Source organism: Falco punctatus (assembly GCF_963210335.1).
Source record: "Falco punctatus genome assembly, chromosome: 4".
In the NCBI taxonomy this organism is placed as follows: Eukaryota; Metazoa; Chordata; class Aves; order Falconiformes; family Falconidae; genus Falco; species Falco punctatus.
In genome coordinates, this window is record NC_137583.1 from 11,231,161 (window position 1) to 11,250,335 (window position 19,175).

At 49.5% G+C, this 19,175-nt stretch overlaps 1 long non-coding RNA gene across 15 annotated transcripts in view; it reads right to left on the minus strand.

The window, feature by feature from the left end:
* The window catches only part of LOC308063020, a 54,761-nt gene that overhangs the window by 25,287 nt on the left and 10,299 nt on the right, over positions 1–19,175 (minus strand). For 10 of the 15 annotated variants that reach the window (XR_013927804.1, XR_013927805.1, XR_013927806.1 and 7 more), the window contains one exon: positions 1–19,175. This exon is cut by the window's left edge; it is cut by the window's right edge. This is a non-coding gene — a long non-coding RNA (uncharacterized lncRNA). The other 5 variants (XR_013927809.1, XR_013927810.1, XR_013927811.1 and 2 more) reach the window with 5 other exon arrangements.

Genomic DNA, 19,175 nt, shown 5'->3' on the forward strand with positions numbered 1-19,175 from the left:
AAATGGTTGGATGTGGATGCATGCAATTGTAATGCGAAGAGCAAGGAAGCTGACTCACATAGCAACACAAGGCCAAAGGGGCTTTGCATCAGAGAGCTCTTGCTGCATGCTTGCAGGCATAGGCAGATGCCAGGCATCCTGTCACCAGTGGCCTGAGGGTTAAAGGCTTCTGCAGGTTGGTGTGGCTACAGCAAAAGGGCATGCTTTTCTCCTGATGGTGGCACTGGGATGAGCAAGGCTCCTCCAGGCCTGCATGAGCATTGTATCATATCGTCAGTGCTCTGCAAAAGTGAGGGTTCCCATCCAGAGGGGACAGAGGGATCTAAAAAAGAAAGCGATCACAGGATTAAGTGTGAGCAGTCACAGGGTTATGTGGTACTCCTATTTGGCATTTTCTGTCAGAATAGCCCTCATCAGCTGGCATCCTTAGATTCCGGTTTCCCAGAGTGAAAAAAAAAGATCCTTTTCTTTCCAAATCATGCTGAGCTTCAGTCCTGTGAGGGGGTACAAAGCTGGCTGCTATCTCCCTTGCTCTGGCCCTGGTCCCTCAGGGCTGTTACAAACTATTCCAGTTTGTAGCAGCTCTGCTGAGGGCTGTTACAATGGGTGGGAATTGCTGTCATGCAGCATCTTTTAGTCTTGCTCAGTCCTGCCTTCACTCCTTGCTCTGTGTCACATAGGGTGTTTCCCCTTCACTTTACCTGCTCTTTCCAATAAATGTTTGGTTGGACCTGAAACGATGCATAGAGGTTATACTTCTCAAGAGCTCCTGGGATCTGAGGCATCTGAGATGTTGCAGCCAAATCAGAGTGAATCATAGTCAGAAATGCTGCTGTTGCTGGTGCCTTACACTATCTGCTTTGGAAGAGGCTGAGACACTCAAGAGAGTACAGACGCACCTTTAAATACCGTGTGGATAATTTATGTGAAATTTCCACTACTTCTGCTTCTACCTGGCCTGAAGAGTTACAGAGACCAACAACTACTTGTGGTATCCCAGCATTTCTGCTTTTGTCTGGGATGGGAATGAAACCAGGCACTAGATCGACAACAGAAATAACAGAATGGTGGAGAATTAGACAAATCTTTTCAGATCTCAGAAAAAGACGTTCCCTTTGGTTTTATGAGCAGGCATTCAGAATAGTTTTCATTTGCTCTGGACTGATTCACCCTGTCCCTTCCTTTGACCTGATGAAACATTGACTGAAGCCCCAGGTTGTGCATCCTGTTTCAGCTGCAGCTGAGCTCTGTGCAGAGGTGTCTGTTCACAGCTGCTTTTCATGGCTCTCATCCAGAGGTTGCCACCTCTTCTGACCTGCCAGCAAAACTATTTGTGTTGTCAACTGTTTGTGTCATCACTTCCCCAGCTTTATCAAAATAGTCCTGCATACAGAAGACCTAAATTAAAAAGGCTTTGAAATATAGAAGCCACATAGTTCTTCACTGGGATGGGACTAAGTAGAGAGCTGCTGGTAAAGAGTATGTTCAGGTCAGTGACTTGAGCAAGAACCGGGACAAACATCCGTACAAGACACAGAATATACCAGTAGTAAAAAATAAAAAAGGGCTGGAGCCAGCAGCTCTGCAGCATCCCTAGCCAACCTGTCTGCTGAGCACTGCTGTCCTACATGGTCTCTCTCTTTTCCATTCCTTTTCTCACTTGACCTGGTAAAGAATTGCCTCCATGTGTTGAGCTGGCATAAAACTAACCCAACCAAAAATGACTTTCCTTTTGCTGCTCAGCATCCTCATCAGGCTCAGAGCAGGATCCAGTAAGCCCCAGAGCTAGTGAGAGGGTGGTGGTGGTGGTGGGTGCTCTGCAGCCACAGCCCAGATACATCACTATAATAACGTGTGTCCCCCTAGGTCTTAGTCTCAAAATCTGCATTGCCAAGCTGCTGTGAAAATAAAAGATGCTGTGGGCAACAAAGTGGGAACTGAAGAGAGGTAAATTTGAGTTTAAAATGAGAGAAAGAAGGGGGTGGGGTGAAGAATGAAGGGCAGCGAAAAGAGAGATGCATTTTCTGAACAAAGCACCAGTGTTTTATAGGACAGGACTTCCCCTGAGTTTCTTGAAGTCTAAGAATTTTACATCCACTTCTGGATGGTAATTCTTAGTCATTTTAGCTCATGTCATCAACTGTTCTATTCTAATGGAGCCGACCTCGTAAATCTGCTGTATTTATCAAATGTGCAGTCACATATGTGCACACACTGTGTGTATCAACTGTGAAAAAGGAAGTAAAACCCAATACTGTGATCAAATTTTCCATCTGAGGTGCTTTGCCTCAGTGTAAGTAGTTCAAAAGTATAAAACCCCAAAACTCAGGCGATTAGTAAACCAGTATGTGGTTGGTTGGCTTGCTGTGATTTACCTTCAGCACTACCCTGGTCTGGAATACCTGGACATTCACCTGGACTTGGTTTTCATTTTGAACTGGAAGGGGGTTTTGACAGCAGGGGAGCTTTTTGCTAAGGGCTCCCTGTTGCTTGTTCACAACTTTGTCATATGAGTGGAAGTATCGCTCGGTGCTGTGCTAGCCATCTGGGAGCACAGGAGTGCATCTGGGAGCACAGTTCTGGCCAGAGCTATCCGTGGCTGTGCTGCTCTTGCTCTGACCCCTGCCATGGTGAACTAGCAGACCTGGTCCACAGTGACTGTGCATTTGGCTGGCTCCTTACCAAAGCAAAGCATTGAGAGGTGATGTGGGCTTAATACTGCCAGTACCTCGGGGTATCCAGCCCATCTCACCTAACAAGCAAACAGGGTAAACCAAGCAAGGCTTCACTCTGAGCTGCTTACCTGCTCCACCCCACAGCATTGTTGGGCACGGCGCGTGGGGGATGCTCCAGTCCCAAACTGTGCCAGTGAGCTGTGGCTCTGGGGGCCTTTGGGCTGGTCCAGCCCCTGTTTCTGAGACAGCTCAGGGAAGATTTTGGGGATCTTCCCACTTCTTCCAGCTCCCCTGCTTGAAGGAGAAAGAGAAGTAACTTTTCTTACATCTTCAAGATTCTATTAATAGTTGCAGAAGTCGCTACGGCAGCCTGGGGTAAGGCACAGGACTTTGTACTTACAAGAGCAAGTAGAACAAAAGACAAGTCAAAAACCTGTGTGGGCACAGATGGCCCATGCTACAGCCCTGTATTCCTCTTCAAAACACCTCAGTGAGGTGTTGGTGACCATGGCTCCCGGAAGAGACAGGGAGATTTTGCTCTAGGGACTCACTCAAAGGCCTGAGAAGACTGTGCCCAACCCTGGGGGTTGCTTGAACTCTTGAGTCCCTCTTGTTCCTCCAGCAGCATAAGACCCTGACACAGCTCTGCAGGGGAGTGAGCAAGGCCAACCAGCCTCTGGCTCTGGGATGTGCCCAATTATTTTGGTGCCTTTGACACGGAGTTGGAAGAAACAGGTTCCAGTAAAGCTCAGGGATGCATGGGCTGTCAGAAGCATCAGTTGGTGCCATATGGGGACCTAGGGACTTTAAACCTCAGAGGTAAAAAGACCCCCATTATGGACTGCACCAGGGTTGTGAAGCCCCAGAGAAGATGTGTTCCAGCTGAATGTGGAAAGGACACAGCTTCCCTTTTGCTTGCCCTTCTTTAGCCATCTCCGTTCCCTCTCCAACACCAAATTTCTTGTGTGGCAGAGGCACCAGCGGTTTTCAGGAACAGCAATGGGGGGACAGCACTTTTCAGATGGGAATCTCACGTGTGGCCAGCTGCAGCCCCACAGCTACCAGCATCACAACCATCAAACTCAGGGGGGCTGCAGGAACTGGGAGGTGGCACTGAGCACCCTCGTGGAGACTGTGTGCCAGTGAGGGGACAGAGCTGGATGTAAGCAAGAAAAAATAAAAGGAGAAAAATAATTGTTATGTTCTCCTATATTAAAATGGTCTAAAAATTTCATTGAAGTGGCTTTGACCTTTCTCTTGAGCTTTTCTGAAATAAAACCTGTGGGTTTGAGTGTTAAAAAATGAAAATGATGAAGTGATGAATGAGATACTGGGACGAAATGGGGTGGCTGGGCAGGATGAGCAGAAGGGATGTTCCAAGAGGAGAAGAGCAAGGAAAAGGAACACTGGAGAAAATGGAAGAAAGATTGGTGGAGGGAGAAGGCCCTGGTGTGGCAAAGAAACCGTGGCAGCAACAGTGTCCCAGGAATTGCAGCCAGCCAGCGCAGTTTGCTCCCAGCCTCCAGCCTGGTCCAACTGCAACAACATCTGTTACACTTGAGCTCTGCTCAGTTAGTGGCATGTTTGTTTAATTGTGGGCCTGGTTTGTTATTTTGCTTCCCATTAGGAAGCTGAAGAAAGGAGGAGGAGGGTGTTTTCATTCTGGGGAGTATTTCACCAGGACAATGAGGTTTTTTTCCATGGCACTGGGTAGTCAGAACTAGCTGTACTGCTCCTCACGACAAGGCAGACGCCTCCGAAGCCCATTGTTCAACCTGATGCATTAAGGGCTCACACTTGTAATTTTGGCGCTGATCCCCCTCTCCCATTGTGTGAGCAGAATGGGCTGAAAAAGGAGAGTCTGTCCTCTTTATCTGGCAGCAAGAAAAGGAGGCAGTGGTGGTGGCAGCAGCTCCTCTGCCCGCCAAGGTTTTTGCTTTCCTGTGGCAGTGGTGGGGAAGGGGGGGTTGGTGGCTTTGAAAGCTTCTCTGGTCACTCCCAGGAAAGTCACCCAGCTTGTACTCTCTGTTGTAGCTCCTTGGCCTCCCTCCAATTTTCCCAAATTCATCACTAAGTACTTTGGAAAAATGACTTCTTCCTGCTTGACCATTCAGGCTTTTTTGTTTTAATAATAATAAAAAAAGAATTATTGAAAGGGGAATTTGCTAGTGCTGGAGTGACAGTCCTGAAGACCAGTACCCTCTGCTGCTCCACACACTGTAATTGGAGCATGGCAGGAGCAAACTGCCATGCCACTGTCCCCTACCAGCAAGGCATTTTTTCTCTGGGTCTGACCAAGCTGGTGCTGTCAAAGGGCTTCCATGATATGGACATCTCCTCCCTATGCCAGGGTGATGCTTTGGCTTTCTCCAAGCTCCCAGAGAGGCTCTGGGCTTGTAAGAGGAGCTGGCGCAGGCAGGCATGCCCTGTTGCACTTGTCTTGCTCAAAGGCAGGACAGATGACCAGCTTTCTGACTCGGCGCCAAGCACAGACCTATATAATGGTCTGACCATGAGAAAGCACATCCTAGCAGCAACCGGGACAAAAAACTGTCAGGAATGGCAATAGGTTGACAAGGCTTTGTACAGCACAGTTCTCATGCTCCTTCATCATTGTGCAAAATGAGAGACCCTGTCGCAAACTACTGGATGCAGACTTTGTATCTACTGCAGCAACACACTGAACTCACAAGGAATATTTCAGACATCTGCTTAAAAAGCACAGCAAAAAGCCTTTCCTTAAAATTATGGATGGATTTTTAAAAAAATCAGAAGCTTAAATATAAACTTAAATTAGTAAGCAGGCAATACAAACAGAGCCCTGCCTTTGCGAACATTTACATATGCAAGAATCCTGGGCACTCTGAGCTCAAGGGGAAGGATCGTGTGTCTAAACATACTTACATGGACCAGCATCTGCCAGGACTGAGCCTGACACTGTAAACTCTTCAGGGTGCATGCTGTCCTCCCTTACAGCCGTACTGCAGGGATCCACTGCTGAACTCTGAGGGTCTTCAGTCTTAACCTAAGACTGGTAATGAGGTTCTGGTCAGATGTGGGCTCTGACCCACAGAGGTAAAATGCCTTGGATCCTAAACAAGCTGCATAGAAACATCAGAAAACCCTGGGAAAAATGTACAGTTAAGTCAGAAGAGAGAGGCAGATTCTGAAGACGACTACAAAAATGCTTCCCACCTTGTTTTGCAGACTCCAGAGTGTTCAGCCCTGCTTTGGTGGGGCTGTGCTTCCCACGTGCAGGCCGTCCTCCAAAGGAGAACCCAGCCATGCCTGGTGCATCATGTGGACCCCAAACCTCACCCCCAGGTCTGCTGGCTCCATGTTAACCTTAGAAAAGGACTTGGCTGCAGTTGCAGGTCTGCAAGTGATGTCCTGGCCAAAATCTGCGCTCCGGTCACACCCAGGAGCTGCTCTGTGCCAGCAGCCTTCAGGGCTCTGTGTTCTGGGTGAGCGGCCCCAGCTGGTGGAGGTTTGGGCAGAGGAGTGCTGCCCCTTTCACATGGCTCTGGGAGAGCAGGGTCTGACGTGGTGAGGGCAAGGGGGACACTTTGATGGACTTCTTCCCCCAGCACCTCAGAGCCAGTTCCATGTTGCCAGATTATGGTAGCAACTTTACACAACTAGGAGTCTTGCTGCCAACTAGTAAGACCCACTTTACTCAGCCAGTTCCAGCTGCCACTCTAACTAGATGCCTTGACCATTAGGAACTACAGCTTCCAGTCCCTCAGATGAAGAAATATCCATGGGCAACAGAGGACTTGCGAGGTTTGTCTGTTTCTAAGGGCCCATCTACTGGCTTCAGCTAGGATTTAACAGCCATGCTGGTAGGGCAGGACTCTGCCCTCCTTCCAAATGTGTCTTTCACATTGCAATCCCTGTCTTGCCATGCCTGTCTCAGCGCACAGCCTCGAGGGAGAGGAGGTGTCATCATACATACTACCTTTGCAGAGCAGCAAGTCCTTCTCAGTTGCCATTGACCTCCACTAGTGTCAGCAGTGTCTTTTCCTTGCTGGAGCCACACACAGACAGACTGAGCTGATACAAAACTCCCCTCTGCAGGGCAGAAATCCAGCCTTGGCTTTTGCCAGCCACGGCTGACTTGATTTTCTGTACAATGTGACATGTAGTTCACTAACCTATTCCAAGGCAGCGGAACTCTGTGGGTGCTGCCTGCATGAATGCTTTAAGCCATGGAAAGTAAACTTATTTGGGATCTGGTACTAAAATGACCTTACGGGACACGCTGCAGCTCCCAGCTGCTTGGGCACCAGCTTCAATCTCAGCTGGTGACAAGAGGACCATCAGCATAACAACCCGTGGTCAGATGCTTGACAGCACTGTAACTTAACTTGATTTTAAGGTCTGCACAGAGCGAATATTAAAGCAAGGTCTCCATGCTGCAGGGCTAACTGAGCTGGGAGACTCGGTTACAGAACAACTGTCCATTAGCGCAGGAGGCAGCGCAGATGCTATCTAGCTGCGGTATTATCCCTTGCTGTTCTAACTTAGCTTTGGACTGTTAAGATCTTGATGACATTATGAGTGGGGCTAGGGGCAAACTGTGGCCACAGCCAGATTAAGAGCGCACACAGGGCCGGCTGTCTGCTAATACAGTTGCTCACTGCTATGGCTGCTCCTCGCCTGGACTTTCCTATTCCTGCTCCGCGGCGCAGTGCCCTATAGCTGTACCAGAGCGATTGCTTGCAAACCACCATGCTGAAATAAGGTGAATTTGAATAAAACCTCTGAGGAAAACACATCTCCAAGTTACATTCCCAGCTGTAGGGAGCAAGAGGCAGAGAGACATTCGCCACTTCGCCTGGCAGAATGTGTGATGGCAGGATAACCTCTTCTGCTGGCGTTCGACCTCGTGCCTCCCAGCAAAGTATTTACCACCCTCCAGCCGAGGGGCGTGTGATGTTTGCTTAAGCTCAGGCTGGTTTCACATTTTCGCAGTGATATGATAATTGCATTTAGATAGCCCTGTCTCTCTCTGCTGGGCTTTTCACAGGGCTCTCCTGGCCCCCAGCAGGGCTAATTTAAAAGCGGCTCCGCTCTCAATGACATGCCACAATGTTTTCAAAAAGAAACAACCAGCAGTGGCTCTCTGGAAAAATAACAAAGGGACCCAATTACAAGCAAATGTGTTGAAGGGTCCCAGGGCCGTCTGTGGGCAAATTAGGGCCAATTAAAGGTCAAAATGATTTAAGGTATAAGGAGGAGAGAGAGAAGGGAAACAATTGGTCAGATTCCTGTGCAGAGTAAATGTCTGATGCTCAGTTTGAATATGTTTTAGCGCCCAAATGGTGGATAAACTTCAGAGTTGGGCTTATGTCTGATTTTTAAAGTGGGTAATTCATGCTTTGTGTTCCATCCATGCATGGGAAAGTGCTTGATGTGCTCACAGACAGCAGTCCACCTCCGACGAGCCCTGCTAGGACCTGGCACATGGCAGCCTGCATGACCTGTGCACAAGCTCGAGCCCTTGGGCAGCGGCAAGCCGACAAGTTTTATTGTCACCCATACGCTGTGTGGAGGGTGTGCTCTGGTTATCACTGCTGAGGCGCAGAAGGGTCCAGGTCCCCAGCGGCCACGTCACGGCTGGAGCTTGGACCAGCACTTCTATCAGGTTCAGTCAACTCAACCCAAAGTTGAGCATTTTCTTTGAAGAGTCAGATGGCTCCCCAGGGGAAACAGCCACCTGCTGTGCTTGTGACAGCCCTGTCCCGTACCCCCACCTCCCCTCCTGCCGCACCACTGCGGCTCTGACCTCTGCCTGTACTGCCGTTGGCTCCGTGACCTGCTGGTATGTCACTGGCCAAGCTGGCCACGGTGGTTTTGGGCAGATGCACTGCTGAACCTTCATGTGCCTTTTGTGAGCACTTCACATGTGCCTTCCTGCAAAGGCAGCTTGAAATGCAGGAATGGACATAACCCTGAGGTCTGGAGGCTGAGGGGCAATGCTTGACCACATCGTTTTTCTGTTTTTCCAACATTAGTAGGGAAGACTCTTAGGGCTGATGGTTTGAAAATTTTTAAACAGTTGTACTCAACTGAGGTTCACAACCCTCCTGTGTGAAACCATTGTCTCTCCTGCTACCCAGGCATCAAAGCAAAGCGAAAAGCAACTTTTCCCTGACCCAGTGGCAGAGCCTCCCTCACTAGGACATCCATTCCCATGCCCTCATAGAGGAGATCATCCTCACCCACCTGAAAAAGCTGAAATCTCATCTAGAAATGGTCCACCACATGAATCTAGAAATGGGCTAGGGACTTGACACTGAGTTTCCTTCCAGGATCAGTCCCTCCGCCTGCAGCCAGCACAAATACCCTAGAAATGCTGCAATGAATATGACATGATAAATACTTTCACCAGATCTATTTAAAACCAGAGAACATATTCTGCCTGCTGTTTTCTGTTGAATTTCAAATGAACATTATGGAGGAGATGGTTTTCTCATTGTCATTTTTATCCAGAAATGAAGTCTGGAGAAAATTTGAACTTCTGGTTGCTCCCCCACATCTCCTCTGGTTCATGGTGGAGATCCACACTGACAGGCAAGAGGTTAAACTGCAAAGCCAGGAGCTCTCTGCCTGCTGGAGGAGGGAGGGGTGGCTCAACCCTGGGTGCAGTGAAGTGGGCACCCTATGGTACAGAACCTCACAGGAAAGATTCAGGTCTCATTTCAGATTCCTCTGCCCATCACGGTCACTTTTAGTAACAGATAGAAATGTAAAGACATAAAGTTTTTTTTAATTTTTATTTTTTTTCTCTCCCCCCCCCCCCAAAAAAAAAAAGCCATAGTAACATGGATTTAGATTTCACACAGCCTTTGATTAAGAAGTGCTGAAATTCAGGGATAGACTCAGGGCAAAGAAGTCCTGACATAACATTTTGAATGGCCCATGCTGCTGGTTGGCTTTTTACAAGAAAACAAATAAAACCATTCAGGGAGAAAGAGCACCACAAATGCTTTTACCCAATTATTCATCATCCTGTGACATCTTCATCAACCCCTACCTGAACTGTTTGGAAACAGCTGATTATTGGTAACACATTTCCATGCAGACTTGCTTAAAGAAAACCACAAACAAACCTAAAATAATAATAATAATAAAAAAATCAGTTTAAACCCATCTTACAAATGGCTCTAAACCATCCAACCCTGTCCCATTTCATCCTGCCCCCTTCCTACCATCTCCAGCTGGAAAAAAAGACCATAAAGCAGTTTTGTGCAGTCACATGTAAATCCCCTGTCTCTGTTAAGGCGAGAGATTAGCCTGTTAACAAAGTTACCTTGTCACCTACCCTGCTTAATCCTTGCATTTCAAAGTGTAATTTCATTGAGCGCCTTGGAGCTGAAATCTGGTGTGTTATTTATTTATTTATGCAGTTTAATCGTTTCCTACTTTTTTTTTTAATATTCTTATTATTCACCTGAAGCTCAAAAGATTTGGTTTTGCCTTGCTGAAACCAGTGACTTTTGGAAAGGCAGCACCTCTGCCATTTGTATTAATTTTAATGCATTTATTTAACCCTTCAGGGGCTGGGGTAGTGTAAAGAGCACCCCCCCCCCCGCCCCCCTCCTCCCACACCTTTCCGAGACAACAGTCAGACAGTCTCCACACAGTGCCGTACGGCTGGTGGTGCAGCGGAGTATCCTGGCCATAAATCTGTCAATACAAAGAGAACAACACGCACACAAAAAATGTGGCTAAAACCAAGAAATGTAGCATAATTACAGGTTCATTATTGCAAACAAAAGCATCCCCCGATCCCACCCCTTTGGCAGGGACGGGAGCAATTCAAACAGGCTCATTATGTAGTTACCTAGCCAGGGTCAGAGCCTCCTGAATAGCTGCTGTGGCTCTGCTTATTATCTGGCCCTGGATGCTGGGAATGTGCCTATTTGAGCCACGGAGGTGCAGGAGCGCTGGGAGCAGGGAGGCTCCAGGTCTGCTCTCCCCTCCCTTCCTACCTATTGTTATCTCCATCCTCAGAAGATCTGCCTTTGTACTTGCTTTAAAGCGTGTTTACCCATGGTGAAAGGTGCAGACTTGAAAGCCTCAGAGTCTGAAGTCTTGTGCTTATCTGCCCAGTGGGTACAGCATGAAAAGAGGAGACTGGGTGCAGCAGCAGGCATGGGAAGAAGGACAATGGTTTTGTCTCCATTGCCCACACCGTTTCCCCTCCAAAACTGCCTGCCACAAGGCTGGGTGCTGGCTGCTTGAGGCACAGAGCTCCCACAAAAACCACCTTTCTGCTGGGAAGCAACTTGCACCTAACCTGGGCTGGAAAAATCAAAACTTCCCAACCATCCTGACTTTTCCAGAAGTTTGAAGGAATGCACAACACACTTAAAACTGGCATGCTGCTTTGTGTCAGCAGGCAAAACTTATGCCCCAGGCATCTCTTCCAACCTTGTGCAAGCCCATCCTCTGTCCCATCCCTCCTTCCCCGCACCCGGCTGCTGACAGATGCACGAGCAGCCCAGGGATGCAGCCGGTGCTTTTTGGATGTTTCCAGCCTTGGCTCCTTTTCTCACTGGGCCGGGAAGCAGTGTGAAGTCCCCTTAGACACCACGTGCCCCTTCCAGACCCACAGCTTCCCTCTCCGGTGGCTGAAGAATTGAGGAACTCCAAACGGCACCACCGAATATTCAGGGAACCTGACAGCCCCCTTCCCCTCCGCCTGCAGCAGCGGTGAGCACCGCTAGCGCGCCCACGCCGAGCCTGCCTCCATCTATAACCCAAATGTCAAAACATTTCCTCTTGCAGCCCCGTTCGGCTCGTGGTAGCCCTGATCCTGGGTCCTAGTCATGCTGCTTTTGGGGTCTGCCTCACCAAGCCATTACTGTCACCGCCCCACTGTGCGCAGATAAGAATAGGCTGCTTCTTCTGACTCATTTAGCTAAAACAATGGAGCCACCAGAAGCCAAATTAATCCCTAGTGACTTCAGCAGAGTTACACCAGTCTAAATTTGGTCCCAAGTGTACAATTAGCACAGAGGAAAGTGCAGTGTCATGACAGTCTCTTGGCTTTCCCTCCAGGCTCCCTTCACCAGGCTCGCCCTCTCTGCCGAGCAGCTGGGTGCTCCCTCTTGTTCACCTTGTTGCTCATGTCTTGCTCTTTCTGGGTGCCAGGAAGGACATGCTGCAAGTGCAGAAGGTAACTCATCACCAGCAGTTTTTGCCTGGGAAGAGGCAGGTTCTGTTTCCCTTGGTGGGTAGGAAGAAAAAGCTGGTCCTCCTCACCCTGGGTTTGCAAGGAAATTAAACCCATTCCCTGTGAAGAAGTGACTGCAGGCATCCCTCCAGTGCTGGGCACCCTCCTGATGCCTTCAGCTGGCTGAAAACCTCTCTTAGGTCTAGTGTCCAGTCCTCTTTATGGGCATGCAACAGGCCTTTAAACTCAGCCCTCAGAAACATCAGCAGCAGCATCAGTTTTGCAGAAACTAGATTCCCTCTACTAACAGCTAAGCCACGACACTACAATTTTTCCACATATTTGTATTTCAAACACTGAGAAAATGTGTCAGAAATCATACAGGGATTTTCTTCGGTGTCTCTTGGTCAACCCCAGGCACTCTGGGAAGGGGAGGCATTGCCCATCTGCTCCCACAGCCACAGAGAAGTGCCATGCCCGAAAAATAGAAGGGGCAGAAATAAATTTTAAAAAGGGAAAAAAAAAAAAAAAAAGACAGCTAACCAAGACCTTTTCGAACTCCAGAAACACTTCCTCAAAAAAATGGTTTTGTGTGTCAGGCATGAGCAGAGCCTGGATCACAGAGCTACTTCCACTCACCGCTCTGCAGCAAGGTGCAGGCAAAGCCGTGCCAGCAGCAGCCCGATGTAGGATCGTGGCTTTGCTCTAACTCTGAGAAAACTCCTGCTAACCTCAGAGGGTGCGTGTGTGTGTGTGTCAGAAAAAATAAAAATAAAGCAATGAAAAAGCATCAAATAATTTAAGAAAAAAAGAAAAGGGGAACAAAGAGTGGAGTGTGGGACTGGAGAAGGCCTGTGCTTGGTGCCTCCCTCCCTGTGTCCCCCTGCCCCCTCTGGCTCCACTACCCAGAGCCTTTTCAAACATACAGACTTCTCATTCCTTTGACAATTCTTCAAAGGCTCCAGGATTCGAGGGAACTTCCTGTTTCATCGCAAAACCTTGCTTTCTTTTCCTTTTCCAGACTATTAAACCCCACGCTAATGAAGCGGTGTTTGCTGCATGTCCGATGACCCTGCCTGCTGCGTGACATTAAAGTTACGCTGCTCAAGGTGTTTTGGTCCTTACATCCCCATTCTGACCCCCGAGTTTACTGCAGAACAAAGTCTTGTTAAGCTCAACGCTGGAAAATATATTTCCTTCCTCACATGCCCATAGTGGTTGTTTCAGCCTTGCATGGGGTTGCGTGTATTATTTTGTTATTGTAGGGTTGCTGATGACAACTGATCTGCACACACTGCTTTGTTATTGTAGGGTTGCTTTAAAATCCTAGGCTCCTGGTCTTAGCTTCATTTATTTATTTTAGGAAAAGGTAGTTTTTAAGGGTTGAAAAATAAACATGTTTAAAGACATACCAAGACACGACGAAGAGATGATGCGGAGAGGAAATCCTGTCAAATCTGGGGCCTCGCCTGCCTGAGCTGTGCCCCTTGAGCATGGCCATGTCTTCATCTCCTGCTCTCCTGTGGCTGCTGTGACCCGTGGCCTCCCAGCAGCAATGACCGACTTTTGATGCTCGTCATTTTTGCAGCGCATAGTAATGTCACTGTGAAAACAGCACAGCAGTAACAATTCTCAAAGGCTTCAGTTACTGTAAAAATCTGCACCAGACATGGGGTTTAAAAGTTCGGTTAAAGGGAGAGGTGGAAGGAGAAGAAAAGAGGGAGGGGAGGAGAGGAGGGAAGTGCTGACTGTAATGGTAGTATGTGCTGATGGCTCTTGGTGTGGCAGGCGGGCAGCACCCCCAGTGCTGCCAGGGAGCACCTGGAAGGGCTATAGGAACCCTCTTCTCTGGCTGCTGATGGGTGACCAGGCATCGGAAAGGACTTTGGAAATCACAGAAATTCATCCCAACACCCAAAGCCCCTACAGCATCACCAGATTCTTCAAAATTTGCTCAATTAGGACCAGTGGCAGAGTCCAGTCCCTAACACACCTCAAGGGCAGAGCACAGCAGCTGTGGTGCACAGGCCCAGACCCTCACTTTGACCCAGTGTCACGTGTGGGGCTTGTTTTCCTCATTCACTAAAGGAAGGGGGAAATAGATGAGTTTGGGCAATACTGGGAAGGAGCAGAGACATACGACAACGTACCCTTCCCAGCAGAGCATCCATGGCTCTGTTGTGAAAGGGGAGACTGAGAAGACAATGAAATTAAGGGAAGAGACTCCTGTCAAGCTAAATAATTAAGTCCCAGGGTACATAATTGATGCGCTCTTGATGTGGACCCTAAATCATTTACAAGGCTGGTGCGTAACCCGACGTGGGCAGCTCTGGCATTACAACAGTGAGGGACGAGCATCTCCTGCAGCAGGGTGAATCGAGTGGGGCGCCTCTGACGTGGCTCACACTGCCCAGGGACACCCCCATGGAGGCTTGGCTGAGTCAGGGTCCTCCTCTTGCCTGCTCCCACCCTTCCTCAGCTGCTGTAAGTGGGTTGCTTGCCACCAAGCCATCCCACTTGCCTGGCGCTATGCTTTGGTAGACAAGAGTAGCTCCACCAGCCCACAAAAGTTCACATGGCAGGACAGGGAGGTATGAGAGGGAGATGCTGCTGTTTCTTTGCTGAGATGTTTCAGCCAACTTCAACGGAGCCCAGTCTCAGCTGAATCCTAAACATCAGCATGGACTACCCAGCACCAATCTGTAACACACCCATAGGTTTTTCCCCACCATCAGAGAGTCAAACTGGGGCTTGCCATGCACATGCTCTGCTGAATACAGGCATTCCTGGCCAGTGCTGCTTGGAACAGCTTTTTCGAACTGCTTCTCCCCCTGCAGCTATGCTGATCTGTGCCCCTAACCTGGAGAGATGGAGCAATCAGTACACAAATGAACCACTGGAAGAAACGAGGCCACTGGGAATGGGGCTGAGCTGTGGAGGTGGTCCCCAGGGGTTTGCTGTCTGGGCCGAGGCAAGGCAGAAGATGCAGACCCTGCAGCTGACTGCACTATTCCGTAAGAAAGACATCAATCTCAAGGGCTTTTTCCACTGTCAGTTATCCACAATGCTCTTTCCTGCCCCATCAGTTGCAGAGTCAAATGGCACCACACATCCCTATTCTGGTCTTTTTTCCTTTCTTTTTCCTTTCTCTTGGTCTTTTTACACTCCATCATCAAGAAAAGCTGTTTCTGCCCTTCCCATGCCTTCCTGTGACCCTAGCACCTGTCTCACAGGAGGACCAAACCAAACATGCCACAAATCTGCTGGGCATCACCAGCTGCCTGGCCTGGTGACAAGGCATCCTGAGCATGTAGCAGGAGCACAACCCAGGGCTGTCTGCTGTCGCACAAACTGGCCTGGAGATCGGTGTGCTGGCTCCACGCCAAAAAATATCACTGTTCCTCCTAGCTGTCCCCCACTCCCAGTGTTTTGACAGTCAGCTTGACGGGCTGAGTGTGTTAGCAGAGTCACGCAGAGCCCCCGCCGGCTCCCCTCCACCCTGTGCCCACCCCAGGCATGCGCCGTCTGCCTGACACTGCCTACAAACTCTATTAGCTTTGTAATTAAAAACAGCTGTAATCTGATCAGGTGGAGATCACGGTTACAAAATGAAGGAAGCCATTAGCAGGAAATGTTGTGGTTCAGGCAGACATCAAATCAGTTTAAAGAGATTGGATTTCATTGTTTTTATACAGTTACTCCATTACTATAATGCACTAGGTCCATTTAACCGGCTGGCTCGGAGGAGTGCTCATAAGGCAGTAGTGACATCTATTTGAAATGAACGGCATAAACGGCAAACTCTGAGGAGATAGCAGTGAATTTACACCCCTCGGTCTGCAATGAATATTAATGCACCGTGGGCTGCTGGAGCGGGGTTTGTTGAGGGTCTGGTTTTCTCTCCTCTTTTTCAAGGCCCCCCATCAGCGTTGCTGGTGCCTCTGCGGGGCTGGGAGAGCCTCCCCAGCAGGGATCAGATCCAAGGACCTTTCCTCTTCCCTCCCAGCCACAAACCAAACCATGGGTCCAGTTTCTCAGTAGTGAGGTGGAGTGAGAACTGAAACCACAGCAGCCACATCGCTTCGCTTCCTCCTGGCCTCTCTGCCCCTGTGTAAACACCAGCCAGCCAAGACAAAAGCTGGAGGGTAAAGTATTTAGGTTCTCACAAGAGATGTTGCCGTTTTCCTGTTTCAAACCCCCTACAAAAAAAGGGGGAAGCGACCTGTGTTTGAAAGCATCACTGTGACCCAAGTGCTCACAGCCCAGTGAGGTGTGTGGTGTGACCCGAAAGTGTTGCCATCAGGAGGGGCCCTTTGCAAAAGCTGCTGGCTCCTGCTGTTAATTCAGTCCTGCCCTGAAGCCTATAGCCAAGGTACAGCTTTGGTACCTGTAGAAAAACTTACAGCAAGAGGCACGTGATGGCCCCTGACTTCTCCAAGGCTGATGGTGGTTGCTAGAGGAATGAGAAGGGTAGAGGGTGGATGTTTGCACAGTATTTTGGGGTTTGGACAACACCAGTGCGGACAGAGCTGGCAAGATGATCTGGACCATCTTGCTGCAAAAAAGCCCAGCCAGAAGCAATGTAAGGGCTGCGCTCCCCTGGCTGCAGCCTGGCCTCGGTGTCCGAGCTCTCCATGCTCTGAGTGTAGACTGGGCAATTGGTACCTGCAGTTTCTCTCTCCAAAAAAGCCACCTATGGTACCACCTGGGTTTATTTACCTGCCCTCTGCCTTGCAACATCCTTCCAGCAGGAAAATGGGCAGGGGGGCTTCACGAAGCAGCTGGCGAAGGGCTCTAAGACAAGGAGGGTGTGTAAGGACACGCAAACACGATGAGAACTGGCTGCGAGGAGGGGAAATACAACTGTCCCGTGGTCCTGCCTGAGCAGTAAAAGGACTCTCCAGGCGATACAGAATACAAACGCTCCCCTCCCCCTCCCCGTCCCAATCTCCTAACTGGAGAAAGAGATAAAAAGGGGCCTGCAGACAAATGCTCAGGCTGCCTCCTACCCACTGCGCTGATCTGAGCACGTGGAGCCCCTGCTCCAGTCAAAACCCTCTTGGTTATTGCTAAGTCCCTCTTGGCTAGAAAATGGCTCTGTCATCCTCATACTAATCCAGTTCCCATACAACCAGGCAACCTTCTTCCTTCCTTGCCACCGCTTATCCCCTCCGTCTCCTGTCCTCCCCCTCTCCCTTTTCACCCCAAACTGTATCAAATGCATCAAAGCCCGAGTAAATTATGTTCCCTTTGACCTGCTGGCAGCAAGTTCAGCCACAGTACATTAAAAGAGCAGAGGCTGAGGTTTCATGGTCAGCGAAGGCAGAGGTGGAGGAGGAACTGCAGACCTCGTTGCTGCATTGCTTTTGCCTTTGGAAGCGACGTTTTCAGCCAAGTTCAGTGGCAGTCAAGGCTGAGGTTTGGGGCTCAGCCCATATGGGAAAGCGGGGGGCAGTTGCGAAGCTGAATTTCTGAGCAGCCTGGGAAGCTGCCCACCTGCCCCAGCCAGGCGGTCTGATCCAGTATGGTGGTTGCCATCACTCCCATTGTCGCTGGAGATGATGGGCTGGACAGAGGTTGTGGGGGCCTATGTGAGGTGGCAAGGGCAGGAGGAGCGAAAGAGCTGGGTTGGCTGAATCTCTGCAAACACTTGTGTGGGTGCAAGCTCCTTGCCTGCTGGCATCCACAGCCCACACCAGGCTGAGCACAGCCCCCCAAAATGCTCCCCACCCTGACTGGTTTCCCCAGGCACAGTCCGTGCTTTGGAGTTCATTACGCTACGTGCGCAATCTGGGCAATTTCACGTGGTTTTGGGTTTGATTGAAAATGATGTCCATACCTTTACTGATGATGGCTGCGTGGGCTGTGGCTTGCTGCAGAGAGGAGACTTGGAGCTGGTGAGGGCCAGCTGGTTATGGAGATTCACTGGGGGAACATTGTGGGCTCGAGCTGGAAAAGACCACCAGTGTTCCCAGTTTCCTGTGGGTTGTCCCTGATGTGTCTGATGTCGTGATGCAGAGGGTGCACAGCATCAGTGCAGGTCTTGGCGCTGGCAGCCTCAGCAGCCCATGCACAGGGACCCATGTCGAGAAAGGGACTGACACTGGAGAAAAACACCTGCAGCATCTCTGGCTCTTACATATTAGCTCCAAACAGGATGATGGGCCTAAACTGATGGTAAACCACCCTGTTGTTCTTAGAGAACCAGAGGTGTACAGGGACTGGCTGTCTTCTCACAGCACTGAGGCAGATCATGCTCTTGCATCTTGGCTTGCAAGGCTGTTTCTGCTGCGGCTCTGGGCGTCATGCAGAGTTCGGAGCACCCTCTGAAATCACTTCGACGGCCATACCAATCCCCAAAGAGGCGGCATTGAATCTGGAGCCTGTGAAGCCATTGCCAGCAAAATAAATATTCGGGAATATTTTTAGCCTGCTCTTGTTCAGAGAGAATTTCTTTGTGTCCTTCTGAGGAGCTCGCCGGATCTTTCATCGGTTTGTTTCTCTCATTAGCCGGCATAAGCTTTGTTCTTATTTAATAAAGATTAGGATCTGCTGCCTCCAGCCCTCTCTTTTTGCTCCTCCGTCAGGCTCATGGGGGCTCAGGCTGCAGTGACATGTTTGATGTTGGGCCTTGGAAGTTGAAATATGGGACAGAAGTTAGCCAGGGTCTTGCATTCGCTTCCCCAAAAAGCCCCGTCCCGCGTTGCTTAGCAGAGAGCAGCCCCACAGGGAGAGAAGGGAAGGGGATGGGGCAGAGCGACTGGAAACTGCTGCTTGGCTTGTCCAGACGTTTCCAGGCTCAGCTGGCTTTGAAGCGTTGTAAAGGTCTTGGTCTGAGCCATCAACAGACAACATGGGGGGAAAACCGGGAGATGGCTGATATAGGCAAGCATAGCCTGTGCCCGAGCCTAATAAAAATAGATATGCCATAAATGTGGAAATGGCTTCTTCCAGCTCTGGAGGTCAAGGAGATCTCCCATCCCCTTATATATCACTGGATTCTCCTAGTTAGCCAAAAAATAAAATAACTTTTTCTTTCTTGAGCTGAGTCATTCCTCAGAAAGGAATGGTTTTAAAACAACAACAGGTATGAACTAGAATGAATTTTATAAACTCCCAGAAGGCGGCAGTGGGTCTTCTGAGCTTTGAAAGTCTGGTCTTTGCTCTGGTAAGAGCATCACTGCATCGAGCCGGGCCAGAGGCTGCTGTGTGCCGTGCCAAACACTGTGGGTGCAGGGCCTGGTGCCACATCCCTGGGATGGGTATGGTGAGGGGCCAAGGGGGGCTGAGTTGTGCCTGAGATGAAGGCAGGACCT